This window comes from Planococcus citri, chromosome 4, assembly GCF_950023065.1.
Source record: "Planococcus citri chromosome 4, ihPlaCitr1.1, whole genome shotgun sequence".
Lineage (NCBI taxonomy): Eukaryota > Metazoa > Arthropoda > Insecta > Hemiptera > Pseudococcidae > Planococcus > Planococcus citri.
Window position 1 is genome coordinate 12,030,612 of NC_088680.1, and position 6,687 is coordinate 12,037,298.

Consider the following 6,687-nt stretch of genomic DNA (forward strand, 5'->3'; position numbering starts at 1 on the left):
AACAAAGTTTCCCATATTACCAGAATGTGAAAATTTCAACATCAAAAATATACTTTCGTTTCTTTATAAAAAACAACTCACTTAAAAAGTGAATCATGAAAAAGACAGCAAAATCATTGTTCATTGTGGCAAGTACTTGAAATTGCAGAAAAAGGTGAAATAGTGTCAGCAGAATGCGAATAAAATGCTAGGGCATGTGTGCTAGCATGAACCTAGTGTACGTATGTGGGACAGATGCTATGATGCTAACATTTGTTGTATGCTAGCATGAACCTAGCATACTGATGCGAGTAAAATGCTATCTAAAAGTGAAATAGTGCTAGCAAAATGCGAGTAAAATGTTAGCATGTGAGTGCTAGTGTGATGCTAGCATGTAGATGCGAGTAAAATGCCAGCATGTGTGTGCTAGTGTGATGCTAGCATGTAGATGCGAGTGAAATGCTATCTAAAGGTGAAATATTGCCAGCAAAATGCGAGTGAAACACTAGGGTGTATGTGCCAGCATGAACCTAGCATTCGGATGCGAGTAAAATGCTAACATTTGAATGCTAGCATGAACCTAACATACTGATGCGAGTAAAATGCTATTTAAAAGTGAAATATTGCGAGCAAAATGCGAGTAAAACGCTAGCGTGTGTGCGCTAGCATGAACCTAGCATACTTATGCCAGAAAAATGCTAACATTTGTATGCTAGCATGAACCTAGCATACTAATGCGAGTAAAATGCTATCTAAAAGTGAAATAGTGCTAGCAAAATGCGAGTAAAATGCTAGCATGCGTGTGCTAGTGTGATGCCCGCATGTAATGCCAGTAAAATGCTATCCCAGAATGGTATTGTGCCAGCAAGATGCTAGCATCATGCTAGCCCATGTGTGCTAGCTCACCTCATGCTAGATTAACACCAGTGGAATGCGACTGATGCTAATGATATGCCAGCTTTGCTAGCATAATGCTAGAAAAATTGTCAACAGGGGGCCGCTCAGGAGCACTTTTTTGGACTTCCTAATTGACAAAATCGAGCTTTGACAAAAATGAGTTGAAAAAAATTCAGAAATTGTGATATGATGTACGTACATATTTCGAGTCGATATTAATCTAGACACGAATTTTTACCCTGTGAGTCATCTGAAAGGTGGGGCAAGGAGTTCCCAAAACGACGCGATTAAACATTTTCAATACCTAAAAATTATATGGATGAACACATAAAAACGGGGACCCGCAAATTGCACGTATGAAATTGCACGTAAGAAAATTGCACGTGCGAAATTGCACGTATACAATTGAACGTGTGTGATAATTGCACGCATGTGAAAATAGAATGTCTGCAAATTTAACGTCTGAAAATGATTTAATAATGTGAGATTTTCACCAACCCAAAATACAGTTTCGAAACGTTCTGAACAGTTCTGGAGCCTCCAGCGGATTTTTGAAAGTTGAAATTTTTGCAAAATGTTACTCAAAGAAGGTGGAAAGCTAAAATTTACTTCAACATGCTGAGTCAATTGGAGATGGTTTCAAGGCGTTCTGGAACTGGAACCTCCGGTTGTATTTTGGAAATTTCAGATTTTCACAAAGTTCCATAAAAACCGTCTAAATTAACTTTTGAACTTTCGAAATATGGCTAATTGGCTACCGGCGCCTGAACAGGTTGAAACCGTCTGCAAGTTAAATTTACGGTGTTACTTGAATTTTTTTCATTTTTTCTGGAATTTATGAGCAGATAAAACTTTTGAAATTGAACTCATGGAATTTCGCGACAACTCCCTAAAATGGTCGAGAGGGTGCTCAATGTGCACTGACCAAAGTTATAGGGGCTGAACTTCATTTTTAGCCTTTTTAGAACAATACAGAGAGTTGAACGTAATAATTGAACGCTGTAAACGTTCTATTTTCACATGCGTGCAATTATCACACACGTTCAATTGTATACGTGCAATTTCGCACGTGCAATTTTTCACGTGCAATTTGAAACGTTCAATTTTCACCAACCCAGAAAAAACTGCCAGAATGGTCCAAATTTTGAGATAAATTGAAAAAAAACTAATTCGTATGTTTTCACGCGCAACAGTAATGATAAATGATGCTATACTTTTATAAAATTGACAAACATAGAAAAAATTATTAAATACTCAAGTAAGTATCTATTTTTTTTCCATAAAAGTACAAAGAAAAGGTAAATAGGTATATATGTACCTACAAAAGGAGAAATAACATTTTTACGTTCTCCAAAAGTGCAAAAGTTTAAAAAAACGATTCACATAAATACAGCATAAAAACAAACAAAAAATTAAACAAACCAGTTCTTTTTGGACCTCAGGATCTTGAAGTTCTGGAAAAATTAATTACATGACATAACGTAGATATATAAAATAGGGAAGATCGCGAAAAAAATGAATGACTTTGACTAAATTCTGTGGAGATCTTCATTCTAAGATGAAAGTCACACCGGAAAAATTTTAGCTGTGGAGATGTCCCTGGAGGGAAAATAGGTATGGATCCTCAAAGAGGATCCACTTTCAAAGTAGTTTTTTCACTCTGGCTTCATACCTACTTACCTACTTAAGCATGTTTTGGAGGAACTAGCCTAGTTCCAATAGTTGATGCCTACATGCATATTTCAAGTTTTCAGTTGACTTGTACGTCAGTCATTGCCATCACAATCCAACACCACTCATAGTGAATGGGTTCCACTTTCCACTGATTGAAAATTCACAAATCACCTATTTTTGACTCAATTGGTGATTTGATACGTGGTGTGAAAGTGAAAGGTACTTGAAGGTAATGACTTTCAATTTTTCAATTTTTTGACCACACATTACACAATGACCTCGAAATCTACTTTGAAAGCTTCACATTAATGCGAAGAAGAGTCCAAAATCTGGAACAAACCTAAGAACTCGTAAAAAGGTATTCAATGTTTACATTTTTAAAAGCATATTTTAATACATACCAGAATCAGCGATAAAATCAGTGCCATAATTCCAAAAGCAGAGAGGATAATATTTGTGAGACTGGAGGTCAAGCCGAAACCAATCGTGATAATTAAAGTTTATGAGCCAACAGCAGAAAGCAGTACAGCAGAAATCAATAACTTCTACAATGACCTAGAAGAAGTAATGAGCTGCTCAAAAAACAATGATGTTGTGTTTTTGATGGGAGACTTCAATGCCAAAGTCTGGAATGATCATGGTAGCCAAGTTGCAGGGAAGTACGCACTTGGAGAGCAGAACAAAAGAGGAGAAATGCTTGTAGAGTTCGCAGAAAGACACAATCTAATAATATGCAATACCTGGTTCAAACAACATGCAAGAAGATTAAGTATACACATGGGTCAGTCCTGGAGATCGAGCCAGAAACCAGATAGACTACATACTTGTAAAAGGAAGATTCAAGAACACAGTGAAGAACTGTCATACATATCCTGGTGCTGACTGCAACACTGACCATAAGCTACTGGCTGCAAAATGCCAGATAGTCATGAAGAGCCAGAAGAAGAGCAAAGAACAATACCAACAACTTGGCATTGCAAAGATCAAATCAAAGCATGTGCAGAAGAAATTCCAAGAAGAACTGGAAAAACAAAAGGAAGACAAGTTGGAAGAAGAACAAGGTATTTAAGAAAAGTGGCAAGAATGGAAGCGAAAGGTTAAAACAGCAGCAGAAAAGTCTATTCCACTCAAAGAAAACACAAACCATGGATGACTCAAGAGATACTAGATCTGATGGAAGAACGAAGGAATGCAAACAGACCAAGTAGTGAATACACAGAACTAAATCACAAGATCCTGGGAATGTGCAGAATGGCCAAAAATGATTGGTATGAGGAGAAGTGTCGAGAAGTAGAAGAACTGGAGAAAAGACACAACTCTAGAGAAATGCATACCAAAGTGAAGCAGATGATGGCTGCCCATAAGAAAAGGAGAAGTGGAATATCATACATGCGAAGAAAAGATGGAAAGTATTGTGTTAACAATCAAGAAACAGAAGAGGTCTGGATCAGCTACATACAGGAACTGTATGGAGATGACACATGTCAGGCTCAAATGGAAGTTACATCCACAGAGGAGGCACCACGAATTGAAATGTGGGAGCTGAGAAATGTGGTGAAGACAGCCAGAAACCACAAAGCAGTGGGGGAAGATCTCATACCAGTAGACTTGATTAAACATCTAACACCTGAGTACAAAAAGGAGCTGCTGAAGATTATAAATGAGATATACAATGAAGGTATGCTGCCTAAGGACTTCAAAGCAGTAAATTTTGTACCAATACCAAAGAAAAACAACTCGCAAAAATGCTCTGAATATAGAACCATCGCATTAATGAGCCACGCTCTAAAGCTACTACTATCCATCATAAATGCCAGAATTGAAAAGAAGACGGATGAAAATCTAAGTGAAACACTATCCCGATGTGCAAAAACGTTGACACAATGTGTCTGCTGTGTCCGCGGATTTGTGACTGCTTGTGTCTGTTTAAACCGGTTTTTTTCAGACACATTATGTCCGTTTTTTTATGTTTCCCCTTTGGCAAACGTGTAGGCAAAATATTCCAACACAGTATGTATGTAGTTCTCATTTCTGTAGCCTAACAAAAGAAAATATTCTTTTGTTTGGGACTACAATAACAATAAGATGAATTCCATCCCAAAACCTATAGCCTGTAGATACAGTAAACTGTTTAGGGTAGTTGCACAGAAATGTATAGTGATAGTGACAGAACCGGTTTTCTCCGCGCATCTACTTTCTCTTGGATGTTTATGTTGGTCACTGCCTCCTCTACCCCGCGTGTAAGGGATGTTTCTCATCTTCATTTATAAGAGTAAGTACACCACTGATGAAGGTTTAGAAATTAGTATCAAAGTGTGCATACATGCCAATCGAGCCTCATTCAAGGAGATAATTTTTTTTATCAATTTTGAGTAATTTATTCCCCCAAAAATATGTATGTGTAGCAAATAATTTTTCAAATTTATTGAGGTGTGTTTGAGCAGTGTGTGATGCGTTTATGAGATTGAAATACATATTTTTTTAAAAAATAAAAAAATAAAATTATGGGGTTCCTGACAAAAATTAAAATTATAGTGTGCTGAACACCAGTGGCATGTGGGGGGGGGCAGGTTTTTAGACACAAAAAAATCGAAATTTTGTGTTATTTCTCGAAAATTCTTCAAAATGACTGAATATGTCATTGGGAAAAGGCAAAATTACTGCTTGAGCGAAGTGAGAGCAAAACTTTATGAAAACATTGGTTCCAAAATTGAAAAAAAGGCCACTTTTGTATGCATGTTTTATTTTACATTTTCACCAGAGCACAATTTAGTACCTAGCAGTGTTCAGAAAAAATGAAAAATTTGCACTTTTCAAATGGTTTGAATAGGTACAAAGAATGTTTCTGGAATTTTCCTTTTAATTTTTTAATTTTAGAATTTTGAGAATTTTAGAGAGGAATATCTTGAATAACCCAAGTAAAACGAGGGAAAAGTTTTGAAAAATTTGTGATTACGAAAACAATGAGCAACTTATACATTTGACATTGCTATACTCATACTCGTACCATGTAGCATAGTACTCGTATAGGCAACTATTCCATCAGCAAGCGGTCACATTGTGAACGCTTTGCGGTCACATTGTGTCTGTTTTTCACAACATAATGGGTCTTGTTCTGAAAACAGACACAAAATGTCCATTTTACTGGACTTGTATACCATTGTGTCTGTTTTTCACGGACACGCTTGCACATCGGGATATGGCTTCCTAGCAAAAAAAGGGACGAGAGATGCAATCGCCCTGCTGAAAGTGATCATCCAAAGAGCACTGAATGCAAACAGGGAAATTATTGCTTGCTTCGTCGATTATGAAAAAGCATTTGACTGTGTCAACCATGAGAGGATGCTGGAGATCCTGTAGAAATACAATATTGATGACAAAGACCTGTGGATAATCAAGAACTTGTACTGGGAGCAGAGTGCAAACATCAAGTTTGGAACTGAGTACTCGGAGAATGGATGTGGTATAAAGAGAGGTGTGAGACAAGGATGCCCCCTCTCACCTAGGCTGTTCAACGTGTACGCAGAAGAATAAATAATGAGAGAAGCGCGAATCAAACAAATGGGATTCAAGATCAACAGCAAGAGAATAAATGAAATAAGTTATATGCAGACAACAAAGTGATCCTTGCTGAAACAGAGGCGCAGATGCAGAAAATGATCGACCAAATCAACAGTGCTGGATTAAAATACGGAATGAAAATAAATGCAGGCAAGACCAAGGTGATGAGATTTACAAAAGGAGACTTCAAGGAGGTAAAAATCAACATTGGAACTCAAGAAATTGAAAATGTAAATCAATTCAGATACCTTGAAGCGCTGATAAATAATGATGGTAGAGATCATAAAGAAATTAAATCACGGATTGGAATGGCAAAAAGCGCCTTTAACAACCGAGCTAATGTGCTGGGAAATCGAACGATGAGTCTAGCTCTGAGGAAGAGAATTATGCGATGCTCTGTATGGACCGTTCTGAAGTATTCCTGTGAAACATGGAACATGAGTGCAGAATGCGAGAAGAAAATATCTGTTTTTGAGATGTGGTGCTATCGAAGGCTACTACGGATCTCATGGAAGGACTTCATTACCAACCAGGAAGTATTAGCAAGAATAGGAGAGGAGCGGAAAGTCGTAGTAG